This window comes from Oryctolagus cuniculus, chromosome 5 (genome assembly GCF_051225735.1).
Source record: "Oryctolagus cuniculus isolate XC-2025 breed Fujian yellow rabbit chromosome 5, ASM5122573v1, whole genome shotgun sequence".
Classification (NCBI taxonomy): Eukaryota; Metazoa; Chordata; class Mammalia; order Lagomorpha; family Leporidae; genus Oryctolagus; species Oryctolagus cuniculus.
Genome location: NC_142871.1, coordinates 166,049,520 through 166,076,880, shown reverse-complemented (window position 1 = coordinate 166,076,880; position 27,361 = coordinate 166,049,520). Strand labels below are relative to the sequence as shown.

At 49.9% G+C, this 27,361-nt stretch overlaps 1 long non-coding RNA gene across 1 annotated transcript; it reads right to left on the bottom strand.

Annotated features, from left to right (window-relative positions):
- Positions 1 to 5,415: 5,415 nt before the first annotated feature.
- Positions 5,416 to 13,172, bottom strand: LOC149126849 (uncharacterized). The gene is made up of 3 exons (XR_016234350.1): positions 11,883 to 13,172; positions 11,245 to 11,421; positions 5,416 to 6,241 (listed from the first exon to the last, which is right to left on the bottom strand). It is a non-coding gene; the product is annotated as an uncharacterized LOC149126849 (long non-coding RNA).
- Positions 13,173 to 27,361: the final 14,189 nt, after the last annotated feature.

Genomic DNA, 27,361 nt, shown 5'->3' with positions numbered 1-27,361 from the left:
AAGTAATCACGGCTTCCTGGGATGAATTTGGAAAAATAAAATTCCCTCCTCTTCTATTTAGGAAGTAATTTAAGAAGGATCAGGGTTAATTTTTGGTGGAATTCCACAGTGAAGTCATCTGGTCCTGCAGTTCTCCCTGATGTGAGGTTTGTTCTTTCATAATTTTTTTACTGATTGAATCTTGCTACTCATTATTTGTCTATTCTATTATTATTCTATTTCCTAATGACTCAGCCTGGGAAAGACAGACACATCCAAGAGTGTTCCCATTTATTTTAGGTCATCAAATGTATTGTCTTACAGTTGTTCATAGTAATCTCTAAGAATCCTTTCTGTTCTGCAGTGTTAGTAATATCTCCATTTTTATCTCAAATTCTATGTATTTGAAAACTCTTTTTTTCTTGGTTAGATAACAAAGGGCTTACCAATTTTTTTAAAGAGCCATATTTTTCATTTCATTGATTGTTTAAAAATTGCTGTCATTTATTTTTGCTCTGACTTTTATTATTTCTTTCCTCCCACCAATTTTAGATTTGATTTGTTCTTGTTTTTCTAGTTCCTTGAGGTGCATTGATAAGTTGGCTATTTCAATTTCTTTTGATGCAGACATTAAATTTCTGTAAGTTTCCCCCTTGGTGCCAATTTTTCTATGACCTGTAGGTTTTGTTACAGCGTGTTTCCATTTTCATTTGTTTCAAGAAATTTTAAAATGTCTCCCTTGATTCCTTGATTTTTTTAAAAGATTTATTTTATTTATTTGAAAGACAGAGTTACAGAGAGAGGTAGAGACAGAGAGAGAGGCTTCTGTCCTCTGGGTCCCTTCCCAGATAGCCGCAATGCCTGGAGCTGCACCGATCCGAAGCCAGGAGCCGGGAGCTTCTTCTGGGTCTGCCATGCGGGTGCAGGGGCCCAAGCACTTGGCCCATCTTGTACTGCTTTCCCAGGCCACAGCAGAGAGCTGGATAGGAAGAGGAGCAGCCAGGACTTGAACTGGCGCCCATATGGGATGCAGGCACTTCAGGCCAGAGCTTTAACCTGTTGAGCCACAGCGTCAGCCTCTGATTCATTGATTTTTAAAGCATAAGTTGTTTAACTTCCAGGCCTTGTGTGCTTCCCGAAGCTTTTCCTTGTTACTGACACCCAGTTGTGCTGCACTGTGCTCAGAAAGGACAGGTGACGGGGCTTCCGTTCATTACGTGTGCCGAGGTTGTGCCGCGTCCTCCCATGGGCTCTATCCCGGCTGGCGTTCCCAGTGCCGCTGGGAGGCGGGGGCGCCCCAGCCGCAGGTGCAAAGTTCCCTTCAGTTCTGTGTGCTCCACATGGATCTTGGCGGAATTTAACCCTTCTGTTCCTGTGTTGGTTTTCTGTCTGGATGCTCTCTCCACTTCTCAAAGTGCTGTGCCCAAATTCCCTACTTTTCTTGTATTGGAGTTTGTCTCTCCCTTTAGGTTTATTAATATTTTCTTTATGTATCTGGTGTTCCAATACTGGATGCATACATATATTTATTTATTTTTATTTTGACAGGCAGATTTAGACAGTGAGAGAGAGAGACAGAGAGAAAGGTCTTCCTTCCGTTGGTTCACCCCCAAAATGGCCGCTATGGCTGGCGCACTGCACCGATCCGAAGCCAGGAGCCAGGTGCTTCCTCCTGGTCTCCCATGCGGGTGCAAGGCCCAAGCACTTGGGCCATCCTCCACTGCCCTCCCAGGCCACAGCACAGAGCTGGACTGGAAGAGGAGCAACCGGAACAGAATCTGGCACCCCGACTGGGACTAGAACCCGGGATGCTGGCACTGCAGGTGGAGGATTAGCCTAGTGAGCCGCGGCGCCGGCCACATACATATATTTCTAAGTGTCATTTCCTTCTGCTGTGCTGAGCACTTTATTATTATTACGACCTAAAACTCTCAAAAGATGAGTTTTTGTTCAAAGGTATACTCACTTTTTTTTTTTGAAGATTTATTTATTTATTTGAAAGTCAGAGTTACACAGAGAGAAGAGAGGCAGAGAGAGAGAGAGAGAGAGAGAGAGAGAGGTCTTCCATCCGCTGGTTCACTCCCCAGTTGGCTGCAACAGCCGGAGCTGCGCGCCAATCTGAAGCCAGGAGCCAGGAGCCTCCCCCAGGTCTCCCACACGGGTGCAGGGGCCCAAGGACTTGGGCCATCCTCCACTGCTATCCCAGGCCACAGCAGAGAGCTGGATTGGAAGTGCAGCAGTGGGTCTTGAACCGGCGCCCATATGGGGTGCCGGCGCTTCAGGCCAGGGTGTTAACCCGCTGCGCCACAGCGCCAGCCCCTACTCACTTTTTAAAAAGAGCAAGCTCGCTTTCAAAACAAAATGATAGCCCAATAAAACTACTGAAAATTACATAGGACTGACATAAAAAGTGAAAAGAGGCAGAAAGGGAGAAAATGTCCTCTACACCAATGCAAATGTGACTTTCAGCAGGCACTGCGAAATCCCTGGGGCCGACAGAGAAGATGGTCAGACGGAGGAGAGGCCACTGGCAGCAGCGGACAGTCCTCACGGGGAAGGAGAGAGTGACATACTGAGAACAGCCCTCTGCTCCCAGCTCGCACAGCAGCCCCAACTCCCGAGATCTGTGCTGAGCTAACAACGGTGCACCAGGGAGGTTTGTATATATTAAAGCAGAGAGAGCTGTATGGCCTAGAGAGTAAATAGTCTGCCTTGAGAAGACGTGTCCCCAGCCAAAGGCGAGGAACCGGCAGCCCCCCCATCAGAGGCTGTCCACGCCTTCCGCCAGGTGACGTGAGTTACCAACGATGAACGACTGGTGACTCACGGCGCTTCACACGCGGGAGAGCTTGACAGGAGCCCATAGACCCACGCGCCGCACCTCACGTACAGAGGAGACGCTTACACACGGTCGCACTTTCAGAAAGACCAGTACCAAGAAGAGGGTCAAACAGAGACACACTCATCCATAAGGATAAACTCTATCCCCTCCACGGGTACCCCGACAGCTTCCTAATGCCGACTAGATGCCGGCAAAATGGGGCCCGGCTTAGGTTGCTTTCTTTTCTGTAGGCTCCTCTAAGTATTTCCTCGTCGGTACAAAAGTAACAAACATGGAGCTTGTTCTCTGGAGACCAGGCTTCTCCGCCACGTCTGGATTCTTCAGCTTGAGGCATCACATCGGACGGTCTCCGTGAAAACAAGGCAGCCTAGACCGGGTGACTGCAGGCTGAGCTGCGAATGGTGAAGGAGCCGAGCCTCTGGCTAACAACACGAGGACGGAGCCAGGGCTCTGGGCAGACACACCCGGGCACTGACAGCACTGGAAAGCGATAATTTTCACTGCACTAAAATGAGGAATTTCTGATGGACAAATGTCTCTACTGGGGAGAGACTGAACATGCAAACCACAGAACAGTAGAAAAGTAGAAGAGATTTGTGATACGTTTATCTAACAAAAGGCTTGTGACCAGAATATATAAAGATTTACTGCAGATCAATAAGAAAAAGACAGAGAAACCAGATTTAACAGTAATAAAAAAGGAGGTGAACAATAACAGCTACTTCTTCAGAGATGATGTCCAAATGGCCAATATATGTCTGAAAAGGCACCGGCCGTATTGTTTATCAGGGAAATGCAAACTAAAAAACTCTAATGAAATTCTACTGCACACCTGCTAGAAGAGCTAGCATGATAAGACAAACTAGACTGACTGTGGATAAAGATCTACGTCACTGGAACCCAGCACAGTGCTGGTGACAGTGTCAGCTGTTCAATTTCTTTAGAAACATCCCTTCCATGTCTTAGTCTGCTTGGGCTGCGGACACAAATGACCACAGGCTGCTGTCTTATAAATCCCAGAAATATGTTAAGGTTTCAACACACAAATTTCAGTAGGACACAAACATCCAGTCGACAGCAGGCAGTATCTACTAAACTTGAGTACTAGCATACCTATGACTCAGCAGTTCTACTCTTGGGTTTGCTTTACATATGTGCTCAAAATATCTCTACAGGAACGTTCAGAGAGGCATTCATTGAGCTGAATATGAATCTTTTTCACTATAGCCCCAAACAGGAAGCAAAGTCGATATCCATCAAGAGGAGAACAGATGACAAATCACGTCATAGTCACACGGTGGAATATTACACAGCAATGAAACATAACAGACTGCTGGTGCTATGACACGGAGCAGTCTCTCAAATATAACATTGAACCAGGGAAACCAGACACGGAAGAGCACATAGTACAGAATTTCATTAGGGGATGGTGCTGTGGAGTAGTAGGCTAAGCCTCTGCCCGTGGTGCCAGCATCCCATACAGGTGCTGGTTCAAGTCCCAGCTGCTCCTCTTCCAAACCAGCTCCCTGCTAATGGCCTGGGAAAGCAGCTAAGGATGGCCCAAGTGTTTGGGTCCCTATATCCATGTGGGAGACCTGGAAGAAGCTTCTGGCTTCTGACTAGCCCGCCTGCAGCCACTGTGGCCATTTGGGGAGTGAACCAGCAAGTGGAAGAGCTCTCTCTGTCTCTCCCTCTCTTTGTCTGTAATTCTACCTCTCAAATAAATAAATAAATCTTTTTAAAAAAGAATTTCATTTATAATAAGTTCTCTTTTTTTGACAGGCAGAGTTAGACAGTGAGAGAGAGAGACAGAGAGAAAGGTCTTCCTTCCATTGGTTCACCCCCAAATGGCCGCTATGGCCAGCGCACTGTGCTGATCCGATGGCAGGAGCCAGGTACTTCTCCTGGTCTCCCATGGGGTGCAGGGCCCAAGCACCTGGGCCATCCTCCACTGCCTTCCCGGGCCACAGCAGAGAGCTGGCCTGAAAGAGGTTCTTACAATCAAGCTTACTTCTATGGTGGCATTTTGAGAGTCGATGGATAGTGGTTGGGAAATGTCTACAGAGATTTCCTAAGAAATTGATAATATTTGGTTTTCTGATCTGGGTTGGCTCACACAAGAATGCTGCTTTTCATTGAATTACATGTTTCAGATTATGTGCTTTCCTGTAACAGATTTACTTCCATCAAAAATGACTGAACAGGAGGCCATTGGAGGGTGAACCAACGGCAAAGGAAGACCTTTCTCTCTGTCTCTCTCTCTCACTGTCCACTCTGCCTGTCAAAAAATAAATAAAAAAAAAATGACTGAACGGTACTCTTAAAGAGGGTGAGGTGGGTGTTTGGGCAGTGGTGAAGACACTGCTGGGAGACCCACATCTCGTATCCGGGTACCTGGCTTTGAGTCTCGGCTCTGCTCCCAGGACCGGCTTCCTGCCAGATGCATATCCTGAGAGGTAGCATTTGATGGCTCAAGGACTTGGGTCCCTGCTACCTACTTGAGAAACTTGGATGGAATTTCTGGCTCTTGGCTTTAGCCTGGCCCAGCTGTTGTGGGCATTTGAGCCGTGAACCTACAGATGTAAGATCTCTCTCTCTCTCTCTCTCTCTCTATGCCTTTTACTGAAAGAACAAGACTTGCTGCCACCTTGAATCACAGACATCTGGGCCTTAGAACCAGGAGGTACCGCCAAAGCTGTTCCATACTATGTCATGATGGCAGTGTCCCCCGATGTTCTACATGAACTTGTACTGAGTTCCCAAATCAGCAGTTTTTAAGCTCAAATTAGTTTCTTACATGTGCACCATCTGTCCTGAAAAATAAATATTTTCTAATAAAAATGATCACAGTTTAAATAATGGATTTTCACTCCATAAACGAGTGCTATTAGAAAAAAATATGGCACTCCATTGGAGCACAGTGAGCTCCATAATTAGGTTAATTTTGTTCCAGATGGTGACATCAAGCAAATAGATTTGAAAACTTGAGGGATGCTCCCTCCATCTGTGCCTGGAGGCCCCTGGAGAAAAGGTTCCTCCAAGGAAGGTGCACAGGGCCCATTGTCACCTACTGCAGCCAAGCGCCGCCAGCCACTGTGTTCTTCACGTCCATGGAGCAGGGCTGCCCTCTGAGGGGTGGGACCGGAGCACAGCTGCGCCTGCCCACATCCCAGCCCTGCGGCTGGCTGGCCTCAACAGAGCACGCTCCAGCGCACTCGCAGTGTTTGCAGGAAGTCCAACCGGAAGCTCCTGTAAGCGCTCATGCGAAGGCCTCCCACTCGTCCGTCCATGCACCTCTTCACCCAACACACGTTCCTTCAACGTCTTCATGCCTGAGCCTCTGTCCTTGCTTCTACCGCAGGAAGAAGCTCTCGGTTTCGTGGAGAACACCTTGCATCTTCAGAGGTGTCAGCATCTACTCTGAAGAGACAGCGTCACATGTGAATAGCCCTGGAGGTAGCTGGTGGGACAAGGACACAGAGTGCACCTCTCTGCACCTTTCACCTAGGGGTTCCAGCCTCCCCCCAGTCCTGCCTTGTGTCTGCTCTCAGAACACTCAATCTGGGAGGGAACAACGCGGGAGGAGCAGAACGAGGAGGCTTAACTTCATGCTTCACTTGGAGCAGTGGGGGTAGTCTATCTACCCTCCTGCCAAGGATAATGGACACCCTTGTAAGCCATGTTTCTAACCAGCTCTCTTCTGGTAAAGAAAGTGTGGCTGACACTGTTTGCTTGTCCAACACTTGTGTCCTCTACCTGTTTCTCCTTGGGAGTAGTTTTTATTTTCTTTCTTTTTTTTTTGGCAGGCAGAGTGGACAGTGAGAGAGACAGAGAGAAAGGTCTTCCTTTGCCGTTGGTTCACCCTCCAATGGCCGCCGCGGCCGGCGCGCTGCAGCTGGCACACCGTGTTGATCTGAAGCCAGGAGCCAGGTGCTTCTCCTGGTCTCCCATGGGGTGCAGGGCCCAAGCACTTGGGCCATCCTCCACTGCACTCCCTGGCCACAGCAGAGAGCTGGCCTGGAAGAGGGGCAACCAGGACAGAATCCGGCGCCCCGACCGGGACTAGAACCCGGTGTGCCGGCGCCGCTAGGCGGAGGATTAGCCTAGTGAGCCACGGCGCCGGCCTCTTGATTTTCTTATGGCATCTCCTCGTCTATGCCTATATTTCAGCGAAGGCCCTTATTTATGGGTTTGAAAGGTAGAATGAGAGAGAAAGAGGGAAAGGAAAGACACACAGAGAGAGGTCTTCCATCTACTGTTTCGCTCCCCAAATGGCCACAACAGCTGGGGCTGGGGCTGGGCTGACCCGAAGCCAGGAGTCAGGAGCTTCTTCCGGGTCTCCCACGTGGATGCAGGGGCCATCTGCCACGCCTTCCCTAGGCACATCACCAAGAAGCTACATCATAAGCAGAGCAGCCGGGACTCGAACTGGCGTGCATATGGGATGCCGGTGCTGCAGATGGCGGCTTCACCCATTGCACCACACTGCCGGCCCCTCAGGGGGCAGATTTTAAGAGGTCAAAGCCATTGGTGATCTTTGCCCTCTCCTTTTTGGGAGTGCCTGATCTAGGCCTGGGTTTACAACAAGCAAACTCCAGCCTGGCTCCCAAGAGAGGCACTGCTGGGGACTTCTGGGAAAGCTCAACGTCTTAGACAGAGACTGGCCTGTGGCTCTATGATGGGCCATCTTGTTGCCAGCCTGGGAGTGACTAAGAAAGCATCTGATCTGTTCTGACATTGTAGGGTTAATGTGGGAAGGTGGGGAGCCAGAGGGAGGGGCTAAGGCTTGACAGCCCAGCCCACGTGTGCAGCAGTGTAGGCGCTGATTGACAGCTCAGGAGGACTCTGGCAGAGCGACCCACTGTGGGACAGCAGCTGCAACCGGTCCCTGCATGATAGCACAGCTTGGTCCCTGTGACCATCCTGCCTCCACCACCCGACACTCCTTCCCTGTGCCATACACAATCCCCTCTTCTGTGCACCACCAAGCTTCGGTGCCCCAGAAACTGCAGGTTCTGAATGTCACAAATGTAGAGCCAGCACCCCTGGAAGTACCCAGTAGGGTAGCAGACTCTGTCTCCTCCCTTCCTCCTTGACCTTTAGGTCATTATAATAAAATTACCAAGGGGGGTACTGCTGATCCCATCATGCACCTGACACCATGTTACTTCTAATATTTCCAAAACAGGGCACAGAAATGGGGGATACTCAAGACCCGCCCCCAAACTCCACCCCCAATTAAGTCCCACCCTGGACGTCACCCTCCATGCCCCCTGATAGTATAAAAAGACAGCCTGAACATGGCTGAGCGGTGTTTTTTCCTTTGTGAGTTTTTTTTCCTTGTTTGGGGTCTTTCGTGTTTTGGCTGTTTGTCCATTCTCCTTCTCTGTCGAGCTTGCTTGCACTTTTCCTTAGCTTTGATTAAATGACAGGGGCTGGCACTGTGGCACAGCAGGCTAAGCCTCTGCCTGCGACACTGCCGCCATCCCATACTGGAGCCCTGGTTTGAGTCCTGGCCACTCCACTTCCAGTCCAGCTCCCTGATAACATGCCTGGGAAAGCAGCAGAGGATGGCCCAAGTGCTTGGACCCCCGACACCCAAGTGAGAGACCTGGGTGGAGTTCCTGGCTCCTGGCTTCAGTATGGTCCAGTCTTGGCCATTGCAACTACTTAGAGAGTGAGCAGTGGATGGAAGTTCCATCTCTATCTCACCCACCCCAGTCCTGACTCTGCCTTTCAAATATTTAAAAATTTAAAATCTTTAAAAAATAAAAAAAGGGTAAACACACATCTACTACTGCTTGAATGTGCTCCCAAATCTCCTGTGTGTGTTGGAAATGCAATCCTCAGATTCCTACATTAATGGCATTTGGAGATGGGGCCATGGGGAGGTGCCCGGGTGAGGAAGGCCCTGCCCTTGTGAATGGCTGGTTCTGTTCATGGAGTGAGGAGTTGCTGAGGCAATGGCCTTGTTACCCAGGCGAGCTCTGGGCCACGGATGGAGCCCACCGTGTTATAACCCAGCAAGGGGGCCCTCCCCAGGGGGCTCTGGGCCGTGGATGGTGCCCACCGTGTTATAACCCAGCAAGGGGGCCTTCCCCAGGCGGGCTCTGGGCCGCGGATGGTGCCCACCATGTTATAACCCAGCAAGGGGGCCCTCCCAAGGCGGGCTCTGGGCTGCGGATGGAGCCCACCGTGTTATAACCCAGCAAGCCCCCCTCCCCGCCCCGGTGCTGTCTCCATGCTCTTGGATTTCCCAGCTTCCTTAATTATTAGAAATAAACTTTTTTCTTTATAAATTATCTAATCTCGGGTACTAAGCCACAGAATGCAAACTAAAACAAATCTGTTTTAAAAGAGGTTCAGGGGGCTGGCTTGTGGCACAGCGGGTAAAGCCTCCACCTGCAATGCCGATATACCATATGGATGCTGGTTTGTGTCCCGGTTGCTCCACTTCCAACCCAGCTCCCTGTTAATGTGGCTGGAAACAGTGGAAGACGACCCCAGTGCTTGGGCCCCTGCCTCCATGTGGTGACCCAGCTGAAGCTCCTGGCTCCTGGCTTCTAGCCTGGCACAGCCCTGGCGATTGGCAGCCATCTGGGGAGTGAACCAGCAGGTGGAAGAGCACGTTCTCTCGCTCTCTCTCGCTCTCTCGCTCTCTCTGTCATTCTGACTTTCAAAAAAATAAATACAACTTTAAAATAAAAGTCTACAGACACATACAGTAACCGACTGTTCAGATTGCTTGCATTAGTTCCAGTTCATGAGTCTTCCCCCTTGAAAGTGAACTGCAATGACTCTCAGCGGTGGGCAGAGCCACGGGGCCACATCCCAACTTCAGCTAAAGAAAACGGTTGCTGGGAAGTCGTCCAGACATCTGACTCAGCAAGGCTGAGGGTCCTGCAGTCCATTTTTCTTAAAGATTTGTTTATTTGAAAAGCAATACATTTGGCTCACTTCCCAAATGTCTGCAACAGCCAGATCTGGGCCACCCTGCCAGGCTGAAGCCCGGAGCCTGGAACCCCACCCAGGTCTCACACGGATGGCAGAGATGTGAGTTCTTGGACCACTTTCCACTGTACCTTAGCAGAGAGCGGGACTGTAAGTGGAACAGCCAGGACTCACATCGTTTTCCTCTGATTTTTTTCCCAGTTCTTTCTTATAAAGGCAGGAAGAGGCTGGCTTGCTTGTCCCTAAACAGAATTCTTGTTCCTTAATTTTTGTGAGCTTCTGGCTTCTGGCAAGCCACGTTCAGAAACCCGGATTTTGCAAGAGGCTGGCCAAAAGGATTAGCGAGTATGCACCGACAGCAGGTATGTGAGAGGCAGCGTGTCCTGCCTCTGGATGCAAAGCTCAGCTGGATGGACTTGCTAAAGTCCCATCCCACTCGGCCAGACGGAGGCCGAGCCACACGACAGAGCTCACGTTTAGCACACGTCTCATCCGCACGACAGCTCAGGCAGCTCAATCTGGTTAGACTCCTGCTACGTATGGAGGAAGAGCCAGGGCACCAGGATCAGGCAGCTAAGAATGCGCAGAGGCAAGATTTCCATGCCATACCTTTCCTCTGCCCCAGGCTGCACCTAGAGAAAGGACCAGCATGGGTCCTGGTGCCTTAGATGATGTTCCCCCAAATGGGTCCTTGGATCACCTCTGTCAAGAACCCCTAGGGGACCTGTTTAAAAATATAGATTGCAGGCCCGTGTTCTGGTGCGGCAGGAGAAGCCGCCAACTGCGATGCCAGCACCCCACATGGGTGCCTGTTCAAATCCTGAATGCTCCACTTCCGATCCAGCTCCCTACTAATGTGCCCAAGTGCTTGGACCCTTGCAGCCATGTGGGAGACCTGGAAGAAGCTCTTAGCCCTGGCTGCTGTAGCCGTCTGGGGAGTAAACCAATGAATGGAAGATCGCTGTCTCTCTCTGTCTCTCACCGTCTCCCTCAGTAACTCTGCCTTTCAAATAAATAATTTTTTTAAATAAATGGGCAAAAATCAACCTAGGTAAGACCTCGAAAGTGCCTCTGGCCCCCGCCACCCTCTCCTCGCCCATTAGGCTGCAGGCACACATCAAGAACCAGAGCCTGCAGAAGAATGAGGTGACAGCTGCGAGCTGCCTTGGACCCGAATTTCCCCTTCTCATCCCTCCTCCTGCAATGCTTCCCCTCCAGGAGCGTGCCCGTGTGCCGTTCTGGTTGCACAAAGCCCCTGCCGTGCCCCGACCTTCCCGTCTGCCAGGAACCTGTGCCATGTGGCACACTCAGGATTAGTGGCATCCACCGATTCTTCTGAGCCAGTGCACTGTGCCATGCAGTCCACCGTGGGATGCCCCTCCCCCAGGCGTGCTCCAGATCAGACTGGAACGTTGCACATGCGTGTTGCCCAGATCAGACTGGAACCTTGCACACGCGTGTTTCATGCTCACCGTCCACTTCAGGAGGCAGCTCTGACTCTCATTCTGCAGACGAGACTCGCCCAGCCACGGCAGAGCGCTAGCGCGAGGGTGTCCCCTCCAGTCTGACGCCAACGCCCACGCTGTCTCAGCGAGTGTTCTGTGTGCTCCTACCCCTCTTTGCTCGGCCATGCCCCCTGGCAGGGTGCCCTGTGGATAAACAGCGCTGGTGAATGCTTGCTGAGTGAGACCGGCCATCCCAGAGCGTCAAGGAAAGCAAAATGGGCGTCTGCAGGGACTGACGCTGGCATGGCTTTCTAAAGGGGGATTTGTGCTTTGAAGGGGAGGATTAGAAGCACTAATAAATGACTAACTGGTGCAAGGCGGAGCGGCTTCCTGTCGGCTTTTCCCGCCCTCTTTAATGACCAGCTGAAGGACCGGGCCCAGCTGCTCTCATGGCACAGAATGGGTCGTCTCCCTCGACTCTCACACCAGCTGGATGTTCCTCCCACCTGCACAGTGCCCCGCGGGATGTTCCTCTGACATCTCGCTTCTTCTGCTTTCTCAGCTGAGCATACTCCGGGCTCTTGTTGGGGGCAGAATGCAACACGCAAATCTGGCCCAGATGGGATCCTGCACCCGTTCCCATCCCGAGGAGCCCCGGGGCTCACCCTTTGCGAAGAACAAGGGCTGTGCCCCTTCCCTCCCGGCCTCAGCACCGGCACCTGCCCCACAGCCTCTTCCTGGAGCGCGCCTCCTTCCACGGCAGCCAGACAGGAAGGGAAGGGCCTTCTGCAAGTCGGTCCAGGTAGGATCTCCTCCTGGGTCAGGGTCATGGGCACCCAACAGCTCACTCATCGCACGGTGCTGACCGTGCATAACTTGAGGGCCACTCAGCAGAAGCTCCGGGCTTGCCTTTCCGTTTGTTTGTGCACTCATCCCATCAGCCCCGGCGCTGACTCATTCGCTGTCCATTCCACGAGTCTCTGTGCCATGCTCTTACTCGGGCCTCCCCGCCCCCGCCTGCGCAGGCACCTCAGTCCAGCACGTGTGCTGCAGCTGGCAGGAGGGCGTCTGTCCGTTCTGTTCTCTAAATTTAGTTCCCCGAGTTTGGCTTCTTTCCTTCTCGGTCTTTGCCCTTCATTGATGGGCTTCAAGAACCCGCTGGAATTAGGTTCCAAGGGGGGAGGTGGCGCTGAGCAACGTCTCTGAGTGAGCGCCTGTCTCTTCCTGCGCTGGTGCTGCCCGAGTAGCCTCGGTGTGCGTGCCGGGCAGGCGGCGGGACAGCTTGCAACGCCTTTTGGCTGGAGGCAGGAGCCCTGGGCCCTGGGCCCTGGGCCGGGGGGTTTGGCTGCCTCCCCTGCCACTCGCTGACTCACTTGGAATTCTCCACTGAGTTTGGAGACCCGTGAGCATGTGAGAAACCACGTCACTGTGTTCTCCCGTCCCTGCGGGTGTGAACACTGGTTCTCTAGGGTTCTTTCCAGGGGAAAAAACAGTAGCACCCAGGGCTGCCTGGCAGGACTGAAACACACTCAGAAATGCCTGCAGCCGTGTCTGTGATGGCTGCGTGACTCGCGCCAGCTGCTTACCTTCTCTGGGCTTTGTGTTTCTCATAAGCCCCAACAGCACCGCTGTGTGTGTGTGTGTGTGTGCACACATGTGAGCACATGAGCACCTTGGCTCATCTCTCTTCGCTCACAACGGTTTCCCAAACTGCTGAGTGAGGCCACAACACCACACCATGGCTAGTGTTGCAGTGTTGCACTTGGGGAGCCCAGGTCACCATGGTTTCCTGTCTTCCGGAACATTCGTTAGGAGGAAGTCCAGCGTCTGTTGTCAGGTCCAGCTGCTGCTTCCTGGGGGGACAAGTCCTGCAGCTCACGCCGGCTGCATGACATCAGCGCCCTTGGCCCTGCTCCTCCAGGGACGGCACCTGTAGGAAAAGCTCACGCAGTCATCTTCTCACTCTGCTCCACTGCACGGGGGGGAGAAAAGGGGGTTGGGTGTTGATACTCAGCCACCGCCAAATACGAGGCGCTCAGAAATCTCTACGCAAAATGACACCCCCTCTCCAGGGAGAATTGCCGTTCCAGACAAGACTCTCGACTTTCCAGCTGAGCTCACGCACCACGACCTCGCCGCGGAGAGCCAAGGCAGGTGTGAGTGGGACCAGAAAGGCAAAGGAAGGCTGAAATGTTGGACCGGGCAGATCGGGTGTCTCGGCGCAGTGAGGCTTACGCCTGAGTGAGCGCCGGTGAGCGGGACGCCGACGTGGCACACACAGCCCTTGCAGGAAGCTCAGATAAGGTTTCACTGCTCCGCTTCCGGTGGGGCCCGCGGAGGGATGGGGGGCAGCACGTGCCAGGCTCCCGGGAGCTTTTCCAAGGCCCTGCACTCACGCAGTCTTCTCCAGACCCATCCATGGAGACCTCAGCATGCCCTCTTGCTGCAGAGTTCTTGTGCTTTTTTTTTTTTTTTTTTAAGATTTATTTATTTATTTGAAAGGTAAAGTTACAGAGAGCCAGAGAGAGAGAGAGAGAGAGAGGTCTTCGAACCGCTGGTTCACTCCCCAGATGGCTGCAACAGCCAGAGCTGCACAGATCCGAAGCCAGGAGCCAGGAGCATCCTCTGGGTCTCCCACGTGGGTGCAGGGGCCCAAGGACTTGGGCCATATTATTTATAACATATAAATACAGACATAAAGTCCAGATATTAAAACCTTCAAATTAGTGCACAAGCATTGCACACTTTGGGAACACTCCCTGTGAGATCCTTTAGCCCAAAGGTTATTCATTTCTATAGGTTCTTATACCCTTTGAGGAATTAAGGCAAGCTCTGGACCCTCTTTTGGAAAATTGTGTACACAGGAGAGTATATATATATATGTGTGTGTGTGTGTGTGTGTGTGTATAATTTTACTTACAATTTTGGAGGTTTTATAGAATTGTTAAGTAACTGGTAGATACAATGCAATATAATGCAAACAGTAAATGGTTGTAATCCATTGCCTCTATTAGCTTACACCCTGTAAAAAAGAATAAAGTGGGGCCGGCACTGTGGCGTAGCTGGTAAAACCACTGCCTGTAGTGCCGGCATCCCATAGGGGCTCTGGTTCGAGTCCTGGCTGCTCCTCTTCTGATCCAGCTCTCTGCTATGACCTGGGAAAGCAGTGGAAGATGGCCCAGATCCTTGGGCCCCTGCACCCATGTGGGAGACCCAGAAGAAGCTCCTGGCTCCTGGCTTTGGATCAGCTCAGCTCCGCCATTGCAGCCATTTGGGGAGTGAACCAGTGGATGGGAAGATACACATTCTCTCTCTCTCTCTCTCTCCCTCTTTTTTTCTCTCTCTCTCCCTGTCTTTCAAATAAATAGATACGCAAGTCTGATAAAAAGAAATCGTGTACCATACAAGACGGTTTAAAGGTTGTGATGAAAGACCAATAAACTGTATACAAAATTCAATTGCATGTACCTTATCAGGTAGAGCAGATTTGCATTAACCAAATCAGCCTGAGTACTTCAAAGGCTACAGTCCGCGGCCCTAGTGTAGTGGCGCAGCAGGTGAACTTCTGCCTGAGATGCCAGCATCCCACATTGGAGCGCTGGTTCAAAACCCATGTACTCTGCCTCCGACCCACTCTCCTGCTAATGCCCCTGGGAAAGCAGCAGAAGATGGCCCAAGTGCTTGGGCCCCTGCACCCACGTGGGAGACCCGGATGAAGCCCCTGGCTCCTGGCTTCAACAGACCAGCCCTGGCCAATGCAGCCACTGGGGGAGTGAACCAGCAAATAGAGGCCCTCTCTCACCCCCTCTCTGTTACTCTTCATTTCAAAAACATAAAATAAATAGTTTTAAAAGACTATACACCAGGGCCGGCACTGTGGCATAGTGGGTAAAGCCGCCACCTGCAGTGCCAGCATCCTATATGGACACTGGTTCAAGTCCCTGCTGTTCCACTTCCAATCTGGCTCTCCACTATGTACTGAGAAAGCAGTAGAAGATGGCCCAAGCGCTTGGGCTTCTGCACTCACGTGGGAGACCCAGAAGAAGCTCCTGGCTCCTGGCTTCGGATCGGCGCAGCTCCGGCTATTGTGGCCAATTAGGGAGTGAACCAGAGGATGGAAGACCTCTCTCTCTCTCTCTCTCTCTGCCTCTCCTTCTCTCTGTGTAACACTGACTTTCAAATAAATAAATAAATCTTAAAAAAAGACTATACACTGATATCCTTAGAAGGCATTTTTCACAATGTTAACGTATCTATTATTAATACGTATAGCCTACTGAGAACCTCTGCATATCTACTTAATACAGAGTAAAAATCAACGATGTATGACAAGACCAGGGTTGTCAGGAGTGACATCGCTAGAAGGGTGACATTTAAATGGAGGCCTGGGAGTGATCTGACAAGAATTTCAATAGATGGAAAGGTATAATATTAATGTGTTAGGAAATGCAACCAATGGAGATGAGCCAGCAATAAATGTTGCACCTCTCTGGAATCAAGAATCACTGGCATTTATAAAAATTCGAGAGCACATCCAATGCACGGGTGATGAGTCTATTTGCAGACTACTTTGTCCTGCCTTCCCTCAGAACTCTGGATAAAGAAATGTGGAGGCTGGTGCTGTGGCGTAGAAAGTTAATACGCCGCCTGCGGCACTGGCATCCCACACGGGCGCCTGTTCCAGTCCCGGCTGCTTCACTCCTGATCCAGCTCTTTGTTATGGCCCCGGAAAGCAGTGGAAGATGGCTCGAGTCCTTGGGCTCCTGCACCTTTGAGGGAGACCTGGAGGAGGCTCCTGGCTCCTGGCTTCGGATTGACCCGGCTCCGGCTGTCGCGGCCATTTGTCAAGTGAATCAGTGGCTGGAGAACTCTGTCTGTTTCTCCCTCTCCCCCTCTCTGTAACTCTGCCTTTCAAATAAATAAATAAATAAATCTTTTAAAAAAATAAAAAGAAATGTGTTCCGTCTTCCCAAGGAAACCTGATCCGAGATGTGGTGTGGGCGCGGTGGCCTTTCTGAACGGCAACAGATGGGGAAGAAGCGCCAGGCGGACGTGGATGCCAGCCCCACCCGGCTCTGGGAAAGAGGGTCGTGTTGTGTAGTCTTAGGGAGCAGATGCCCAGGCCAGGAGAGCCACACAGGGAGATGTCCAGTTTGCTGAAGCTGGTGCTAAACTAATGCAGCCTTAATGTGATGTGTACAGAGTAACCTTACAGAAGTTACTTCTTGAGTGGATGGAAATTAGATTCATAAGGAATTCCAGAAGTTAAACTCCCAACCTCCCTACACAATGGGAAGTAGCGTTATGTGGCTGGATGCCTCTCTCTTTTTTTTTTTTTAATTGAAAATTTATTACGTATATGTAGACCAGGTGCTTTTGAAAGTTAGATCTGCTGGGAGCCAGCACTGTGGCGTAGCGGGTAAAACCACTGCCTGCAGCGCCAGCATCCCATATGGGCACCGGTTCACATCCCAGCTGCTCCACTTCTGATCCAGCTCTCTGCTGTGGTCTGGGATAGCAGTAGAGGATGGCCCAAGACTTTGGGCCCCTGCACCCACGTGGGAGACCTGGAGGAAGCTCCCGGCTCCTGGTTTCAGATCAGCGCAGCTCCAGCCATTGCATCCAGTTGGGGAGTGAACCAGTGGATGGACGACCTCTCTCTCTCTCTCTTTCTGTCTCTCTCTCTCTGTGTCTCTCTCTCTCTGTCTCTCTCTCTCTCTTTCTCTGTCTCTCCTTCTCTCTGTGTGTAACTTTGACTTTCAAATAAATAAATAATTCATTTTTTAAAAAAAAAAGAAAGATCTGCTTTAAGCTAGAAGGTTTTCTGTTTGTTTGCTTGTTTTCAGATAAAATCTGATTTAAGACATTTTGAAAAGGATACTCAGCCCCATTAGACAAATTGGCAGAGCTGGATGGGGAGAGGAAACAGGAGCCTCTTACAATGTCCACAGCCTTGCCCCTCGAGGCGTGGTCCCTGGGAACACATGAACAATGCAGCTTCCCAGGCCTCCCTCACCCTCCTCCTGAGTCGGAATCTTGTTGCCCACGGCCCCAGGCTTGAAGAGGTGCCGTGCTTGTACATGGAAAAGATGAGTGGAAGCTGGGGTTGTTTGCGTTTGCAGATGGAGATAAGTGACAGACGGAAGTACCTTCTCAGGAAGTTTACGGAGCAGGGGAGGAGCTGATGGACAAGACCAGGGCAGGAGGAGCCGCTTTCAAAACCACCACGGCTCTGCAGACCTCTCCAGGAGTCGCCACGCTTCTGTCCGGTAAGCGCTGTCACTGGGCCTGTGCCTGGGGGAACACTCCCCCCCACTGAAATCTCAGGGCGGATTTCAGAAGCGACAAGTCCCCTCTTCACCCAGGCCCGAGGGGGCAACCACCACATGACGTACTTTTAAAAAGGCTTATTTATTTATTTATTTGAAAGGAAGAGTGACAGAGAAGATCTTACAGATGGCTGCAAGGGCTGGGACTGGGGTAGGCTGAAGCCAGCAGCTTGGAACTCCCCATCTGGGTCTCCCACATGGGTGCAGGGGCCCAAGCACTTGGGCTATCATCTGCTGCCTTCCCAGGTGCATCAGCAGGGAGACAGATCAGCAGTGGAGCAGCGGGCATATGGGATGCCAGCGTCGCAGGCAGCAGCTTAGCCCGCAGTGCCACGGCTCCAGCACCCACCCAAGGACCTTAAAAAGACAGTGGCTGAGATCCGGTACCAGACAGGGATGCCCACTCTCACCACTGCTATTCAATATAGTTCTGGAAGTTTTAGCCAGAGCCATTAGGCAAGAAAAAGAAATCAAAGGGATACAAATTGGGGAAGAGGAAATTAAACTATCTCTATTTGCAGATGACCTAATTCTAACTATAGAGGATCCAAAAAACTCCACTAAGAGACTATCGGAACTCATAGAAGAGTTTGGTAAAGTAGCAGGATATAAAACCAATACACAAAACCAATAGCCTTTGTATATACAGACATTGCTACAGCTGAGAAAGAACTTCTAAGATCAATCCCATTCACAATAGCTACAAAAAAGTTAAATACCTTGGAATAAATTTAACCAAGGATGTCAAAGTATCTACCATGACAATACAAAACATTACAGAAAGAAGTAGAAGATACAAAAAATGGAAATATTTTCCATTTTCATAGATTGGAAGAATCAATATCATCAAAATGTCCATTCTTCTGAAAGCAAATTACAGGTTCAATGTGATACCAGTAAAAGTACCAAAGACATTCTTCTCAGATCTAGAAAAAATGATGCTTAAATTCATATGGAGGCACAGGAGACCTGGAATAGCTAAAGCAATACTGTACAACAAAAACAAAGCTGGAGGCATCACAATACCAGATTTCAAGACTTACTACAGGGCAGTTATAATCAAAACAGCCTGGCACTGACACAAAAACAGATAGATAGACCAATGGAACAGAATAGAAACACCAGAAATCAATCCAAACATCTACAGCCAACTTATATTTGATCAAGGAGCTAAAACCAATCCCTAGAGCAAGGATAGTCTCTTCAACAAGTGGTCTGAGAAAACTGGATTTCCACATGCAGAAGTATGAAACAAGACCCCTACCTTACATCTTACCCAAAAATCCACTCAGCATGGATTAAAGGTCTAAATCTATGATCCAATGCCATCATATTATTAGAGAACATTGGGAAACCCTGCAAGACATTGGTACAGGCAAAGCGTTCCTGGAAAAGACCCCAGAGGCATAGGCAGTCAAATCCAAAATTAAAAAATGGGATTACTTCAAACTGAGGAGTTTCTGTACGGCAAAAGAAACAGCCAGGAAAGTGAAGAGGCAACTGACAGAATGGGAGAAATTATTTGCAAACTATACAACTGATAAAGGATTAATAACCAGAATCTAGAAAGAGATCAAGAGGGCTGGCGCCGTGGCTCACTAGGCTAATCCTCTGCCTGCAGCGCTGGCACACTAGGTTCTAGTCCCGGTTGGGGTGCTGGATTCTGTCCCAGTTGCCCCTCTTCCAGGCCAGCTCTCTGCTGTGGCCAGGGAAGGCAGTGGAGGATGGCCCAGGTGCTTGGGCCTCTGCACTTGCATGGGAGTCCAGGAGAAGCACCTGGCTCCTGGCTTTGGATCAGTGTGGTGCACCAGCTGTGGCAGCCATTTGGGGGGTGAACCAATGGAAGGAAGACCTTTCTGTCTCTCTCTCTCTCACTGTCTAACTCTGCCTGTGAAAGAAAGAAAGAAAGGAAGACAGACTACAAAAACAAAACAAACAACCCAGTTAAGAGATGGGCCAAGGACTTAAAAAGACATTTTTCAAAAGAGGAAGCCTAAATGGCCAACAGACACATGAAAAAATGTTCAGGATCACTAACCATCTAGCCATCAGGGAAATGTAAAGAAAACACAACGAGATTTCACCTCACCCCAGTTAGAATGGCTTTCACACAGAAATCAACAAACAACAAATGCTGGTGAAAATGTGGGGGGAAAGTACCCTAATCCACTGTTGACGGGAATGCAAACTGGTAAAACCACTATGGGCGATAGTTTGGAGATACTTCAGAATTCTGAATATAGATACCTACCATGTGACCCAGCCATCTCACTCCTGGGAATTTACCCAAGGGAAATGAAATCAGCATATGAAAGGGCTATCTGTACCCCCATGTATATTGCAACTCAATTCACAATAGCTAAGACATGGAATCAACCTAAATGCCCATCAAAGGAAGACTGGATAAAGAAATTATGGGGTATGTACTCTATGGAATACTACACAGTGGTTAAAAAAAAAGAAATCTGGTCATTTGCAACAAAATAGATGAATTTGGAAAACATCATGCTGAGTGAAATAAGCCAGTCCCAAAGTGACAAATACAATATGTTCTCCCCAATTTGTGACAACTAATTGAGCACCTAAAAGGAAACCTACAGAAGTGAAACTGACACTATGAGAAGCAATGACTTGATCAGCCCTTGTCTTAACTGTTGAGGAACAGTTTATTATCTTTTTTTACTATTTTCTACTTTTTTTTTTACTATTTTTACTATTTTCTACTTAATACCATTGGTCAAACTCTTAACATAGAATTATTCATAGGTGTAGAAATCCAACTGAAAATAGATTGCAGTAAAAAATAATTGTGGGAACAAGAGAGGGAGGAGCTGTACAGTTAGGCACACATTCCCACGGACTTACCCCTAAGGGTAAAGCTAAAAACTTGCCATGGGATTCCAAATCCCATTAAGCTGGGTGGCACTAATGCCATCTTAATTGTTAAAGCCATCATATTAAGTGTATAATTGATCATAGAGATAGGATTAAGTGTCAAAGGGATCACATAAATAAAACCAAGTGTCTGGTAATAACAATAGATAGAATTAAAAAGGAGAGAATGATCCAACATGGGAAGCAGGCCACACAGCAGACTCATAGAATGACAAACACCCTAAACAGCACTCTGACCTCAGAATCAGCCCTTAAGCCATTCAGATCTGGCTGAAAAGCCCATGAGAGCATTTCAGACATGGAAAGCCAACACATTGTAGAAAAATAATCTACATGAAAGATCTCTGTGAGTGAGATCCCAGTGGAAAGAAGGGGCCATCAAAGAAGGATCTACTTTTCTCTGAAGGGAGGAGAAAACTTCCACTTTGCTTATGGCCCTGTCTAAATACTGATGGAGTCTATGGACTCAAAAGGCTTCTATACCCTTGGGAGCTCTTGTCAAGAGCCTTGGGTGATCACTGACGTAATACATAAGAGTGTTAACTGTTAAATCAACAACAGGAGTCACTGTGCACTAACTCCCCATGCAGGACCTCTGTCCTTAATGAGTCGCACTATGTGAATTAACTGTAAGACTTGTTTTTAAACAGTACTTTATACTTTGCGTGTCTGTGTGGGTACAAACTGCTGAAATCTTTACTTGGTATAGAGTTGGTCTACTGTATAAAAAGTCAATTAAAAATGGTTCTTAATGAAGAATGGGATGGGAGAGAGAGCAGGAGGTGGGATGGGAATGTGGGTGGGAGGGGGGTATGGGGGCAAGAACTACTATATTCCTAAAGCTGTACCTATGAAGTTTGTATTCATTAAATAAAAGCTTTCTTACAAAAATACAGTGGTATTGCCATCCCCCTGTACTTCTCAGCACCTCCAGGTCACCTTGAGGACACAGTTAGGAGGAGTGTGAGCAAGTCACACTGAACCAATCTACTGCAGTAGTCCCGTGACCTAAGTGTGTGTGTGTGTGTGCTTCCTTTAGAACTCACCTAAGAATCTCCAGCACATTCACTTGACTTCACAAAACCTGGGTTTTAAATAAGACACCAACCAAACACACGGAATCACCTGCAGCTATTCAAAATCCCAGGATCTCACCTCAAAGCATCATTTTGATAACGTTCACCTCGAAATCATTACATGGAAACTGTGAGTCTGTAGTCCCTAGACCTGAAACAGTTCTGCACAGCCCCCTCCACGGTTCCCGTAACCAAAAACTAAACCAAAAAACAGGATACAGAATCAAAACTGCAGAACGAAGGCTGATGAGTGGAAGCCCTCAGACTCGTACTGAGGACTCAGCCACCACGCAGTCATGGCCTCAGCGCTAGGCCCAGGGTCAGTTCAGACACAAAGTGACAGGGATGCAGCTCCTTTCAAGAGAGAAGCTGTGGGGTCAGCACTGTGGCATAGTGGGTTAAGCCTCTGCCTGTGGCTCTGGCATCCCATATGGGTGCCAGCTCTAGTCCTAGCTGCTCCACTTCCCATCCAGCTCTCTGTTTATGGGAACGTAGCAGGAGATGGCCCAAGTCCTTGGGGCCCTGAACCCTCATGGGAGACCTGGAAGAAGCTCCTGACTCCTGGCTTCGGATCGGCCCAGTTCTGGCCATTGCAGCCATTTAGAAAGTGAACCAGCAGGTGGAATACTCTCTCTCTCTTTGCTTTATCTATGTAGCTCTGTCTCTCAAACAAATAATTTTTTTTTTACTTATTTGAAAGGCAGAGTTACAGAGAGGCAGAAGCACAGGCAGAGAAAGAAAGAGAGAGGTATCCCATCCACTGGTTCACTCCCCAGATGACTGCAATGCTGGAGCTGGGCTGATCCAAAGCCAGGAGCCTGGAGCTTCTTCCAGGTCTCCCACATAGGTACAGGGGCCAAGGACTTGGGCCGTCTTCCGTTATTTTCCTAGGCCAGAGCAGAGAGCTGGATGGGAAGAGGAGCAGCCAGGACTAACACAGAAAGACAGTGCATGTGGATGTGAAGTAGCCCAAATGATGGACTACAACAGGCCAGCTCTCTCAGTACCCATTCCAGCTGTTGTCTGGTGTGTCCACTCATTCTTCAGAGGCCAGAGAGGTAAAATCTGCATTTCCCAGATTGTATTGCTACTAGCAGCTGCCAATTTGATGCGACTGGACCACACTTGAGTTCAACACTGGATGAAGTCAAAGAGGGACAGGTCTGACTCTTGCATTTGAGACCTGGGTTGCGACAAAGGCTATTTGTTAGCAGCAACCTGTTTGGACAGCTCCCTTCAGTGGTGTGGCAGCTTTCCCAGTTATCACAAAGACTAGCATTCTGCTCTTTGCTTTCTAAAGAACAGGCAAAAAGCATGGGGCCAATACTGGCTAGGACTTCCACAAAGATCCCCAACAACTATGTAAACTCCCCAGACTTGTTCCAAGTCCCTTCCCACTTAAGCTGCTACAGACGCTTCTTCGCTTCACCGTGATATTCAGGGATAGGTCAACGTTGAACACGGAAGCTCTTGGGATGGGTTTTGTAGCGCAGTAGGTTAAGCCAACCCTTGGGATGACAGCCTCCATCCTGGGGTGCCTCTGCTTATGCTCATGGGATGCAGTAGAAGATGACCCAAGTACTTGGGTTCCTATAACCCATATGGGAGACCAGGATGGGGGTCCTGGCTCCTGGCTTCAGCCTGTCCCAGTTCTAGCTGTTGCAGGCATTTGGGGAGTGCATCAGTAGATGAAAGATTTCTCTCTTTCCTTCTCTCCCTCTCTGGCCATGACTCTCCTTTTCAAATACAAAAGAATAAACTTTTTAAAAAGATATTTCTTTATTTGTTTGAAAGGCAGAGTTACAGAGAGGCAGAGGGAGAGAGAGAGAGAGAGAGAGAGAGAGAGAGGTTTTCCATCCGCTGGTTCACTCCCCAAATGGCTGCAAAGACCAGAGCTGAGCCAATCGGAAGCCAGAAGCCAGGAGCTTCTTCCAGGCCTCCCACATGGGTGCAGGGGCCCAAGCACTTGGGCTGTCCTCCACTGCTTTCCCAGGCACAGTATCAAGGAGAACGCCTGGAAGTCAAGCAGCCAGGACTTGAACCAGCGCCCATACGGGATGCGGGCACTGCAGGCGGTGGCTGTGTTCACCCACTACACCACAGCACCAACTCCCTACAAACAAACTTTTTCAAAGGAAATAGGAACTCCAGAAACATGAAAGACTAAGCAAGTCTCTTACTTCCCGTGGGCCTTGTTTTCTTCTGCTGTAAATTGGGAATAATTATAGCACTGTAAGGTGATCTGACTTAGCTGTGCCAGATGCTTGGAACCCTGTCTGGAGCCAAGTAAACACCGCATACGTGTCTGCTATCATTATCACGATGATTCACATTAATATCTGGCTTCAGAATTTGGCATAGAGGGTTGGGCCAGCGTCCCATATGAGAGCGGATTTGAGTCCCAGCTGCTCTATTTCCTATCCAGCTCTCTATTAATGAGCCCGGGAAGGTGATGGAACATGGCCCAGGTGCTTGGACCCATGCCACCCCTGTGGGAGACCCGGATGGAGCTCCTGGCTTCTGGCTTCAGTCTGGCCCAGCGTGGGCCATTGCAGCCATTTGGGGAGTGAACCAGCAGATGGAAGATCTCCCCCTGCCCACTCTTTCAAATAAATAAATATTTAAAAAAAAGGAAGGAAGGAAAGCAAAAGAAGGCCTCCTTCTGTGACAGCTACTTTCCCATGTAACCTGGCTGACTCAGGGACGCCCAGGTAGCTGGTGAGACCTTATTTCTGGGCATGCATGTGAGCATGTTTCTAGAGGAGTTAGCATCTGCATCAGCGGGCTGAGTGAAGAAGGCAACCCTCCCCCACATGGGCAGGCATCGTCCAATCCACAGAGGGCCCGATCAGAGACAACAGAGAACGAGGCATAACTCCCGCTCCTCTGGAGCTGGGCCACCCGTCTTCCCCCGCCCCAGACACCCAGCTCCCAGGTCTCACACTGGACCCTGCACCCTTGGCTCCCCGGGCTCTTAGCCTCCGGGTCGGGACTGAATCACCCAGCAGCTTCCCTGGTTGCCAGCCTGCAAACAGCAGACAGTGGCACTCCTCAGTCTCCCTCGTCCCCTGAGCCAGGCCTGCGTGGTCAACTCTTTCTGTACATCTACTCGTGCGATCTTGGTTCTGGTTCTCTGGGGGACCCTGACTAATTCAGAGACATTATATGGGAGGCAGTGGGCCATCTTAGGCACTGCAAACATAGCTCTTTATAGAAAGCACCTGCCACACTGTCAGCCTCCAACACAGGTGTGGCCCAGTCCCTAAGGGCTCAGGAGCAGCCTAAAGGAATCCTGCTGCACCAAGAACTTACTATCTCTACAATGCGCTGCTGACCTCCCTGTGAGTGAAAGCTCTCAGACACCAACTCTATCCTCCATCACACAGATTGTCCCTGAGAGTGGTAACCCCTTCCACCCATCCTAGGAAGTCCCCAGGCTGAACATGATCACAGCCGTGAACACATGACTGTAAGACTTCAAAGGACCTCTGTGATGTGCACAGCCACTGAGAGTGGTAGCCAAGGGTGCCTAGAGGCAGGCAGCCTGCCTGTACAGTGGTCCCCCACTGTTGTCTAGACCACGCTGTTCTAGAGCTATGCTGCCCAAGGCAGCAGCCACCAGCCTCATACGGTCTTTGGACACTTGCTGTGTGGGTGGGTTGTAGTAGCTGAAAAAGAGGTTTTGCATTTTGCTTCTTCATTTTAATTCATTTAAAAACAAACTTTGCACAAGGAGCAAGTTTACACAGAAATTACTGGACGTTGTCTTCATTTCAATTTAGAATGCTGGGCCGTTGTTGTGGCGGGGCAGGTAGGTCTTGCAACCAGCATCCCATATGGGTGCGGGTTCTAGTCCCGGCTGCTCCTCTTCCAATCCTGTTCCTTGCTAATGGCCTGGGAATAGCAGTAGAAGATGGCCCAAGTGTTAGGGCCTCTGCTATTTGTGTGGGAGACCGAAAAGAAGCTCCTGGTCCTGGTTTCCGCTTGCTTAGCCCTGGCCATTGCAGCCATCTGGGGAGTGAACCAGCAGATGGAAGATCGATCCTCTCTCTCTAACCTTGATTTTCAAATAAATAAATAAATCTTTAAAAAATAATAATAAAGTTAGGGTGCTCTTTATCCTTTCTTACGGAGACTTGGAAAACTCCTTTGTGTCCCTAGCAACTAGCCCTGACTCCCAGGGGTTAAACTCATTCATTTTCTATTGGCTCTCAGCGAGTTCAGCTTTCTGAATGGACTCCCAAATCCTCTTGGCTGTGTCTTCTTCGGACGTGTGTCTGCAGGGTAGCCTGCTCTCAATGGCATAGAGACGGGCACAGACGCTGACAGCCTGGACCCCAGAGTCAGAGCTGGCTTTGAATCCAAATTCTGCCACTTCCACGCTGTGTCGTTGGAGCTGGTCCTTTAGCTTGTCTGCATCTGTTTCCAAGCAATAGATAGGGGACGCATAGCATCTCAAGGATGTTGGGAGAAGTCAATGGACTCATTCATACCACTAATATTTATTGAACGGTTACCCTGAGCCAAGCACTAAAGCACTATGGGAGGCTCTGGCATGGCAGTGGCAAAGAACAGAACGGAGGTCTGTGTCTGGGAGTCCGCAGTCAAGAGCAGAGCTTATACGTGACACGCTTGGCACGGGCCCAGGCTCACGGCTCCTCGTAGCTGTTTCCATTCACCGCTGAGAGTCCCTGATGGCCACAAAGGCTGCCTGTGAACAGGAAGAGCACCCCCTGTCCATTTCCTGCAGAGTGAAAAGAAGCGAAGGAGTGCCGTCCGCTTGCAGGATCTGGAGTCACTCAGTCGCCCTCACAGTCTTGCAGCCAGCGGCCAAGCCAAGGTGCCATCGCCCTGCGGGGTAACTTCTAATCTGACGGACAGGGAATGCAGCAGGTCGTTCCTGGGGACAAGCAACCTATAATTAGCATTGGTGGATCGGTGGTGGCTTTTTTTCCTCTTATGTAATTGGGATTTGGGGCATCAAAACCAGGACGCGTGATGTAAGTGTTTTCTATGGGAGTAACTGGCGTGGGCTGTAGGAAGTGGGGGTTGCCCCAGGAAACACGGCGTCTGTGGCCACCCGGACAGAAGCTGTGCTTCAAGCTCGTGTCTGGGAACCTGGTCTCTCAAACACTTTTGCAGTTTTACTTGTGCAGCCTGAGTCTTCCTCCCTTTGGGTCAGAACTGTTTTAAGCATCTTTGCCCACTGCCCGTCTTCTAATACCCAGGACCTGTGTCTAGGAGATGCCCCTGGCAAAGAGGCACAGATGGAATTAATGCTGTAAGCAGGGAGGTGATCCTGGGTGTATCCATGTTGGTCCAATGTACGAGAGCATTTCAAAATGTCTGTAGAAAACTGGAGGCCAGCGCTGTGGCTCAATGGGCTAATCCTCTGCCTTGTGGCACTGGCACACCAGGTTCTAGTCCCGGTCGGGGTGCCGGATTCTGTCCCGGTTGCCCCTCTTCCAGGCCAGCTCTCTGCTGTGGCCAGGGAGTGCAGTGGAGGATGGCACTAGTGCTTGGGCCCTGCACCCCATGGGAGACCAGGAGAAGCACCTGGCTCCTGCCATTGGATCAGCGTGGTGCGCCGGCCGTGGCAGCCATTGGAGGGTGAACCAACGGCAAAAAAAAGGAAGATCTTTCTCTCTGTCTCTCTCTCTCTCACTGTCCATTCTGCCTGTTAAAAAAAAAAATGCAGGATTGGGAATGTTTTTGTGCCCAAATAAACTTGCCTTTTACTTCCATTTTTTCCAGCAAGGCTTTGAAGTACTCCAGCTATCACGAGGTTCTTGCACAGTGGAGAGGGAGGGGGCGTCAGAATCACAAAGGTGAGAGTGCTGGACA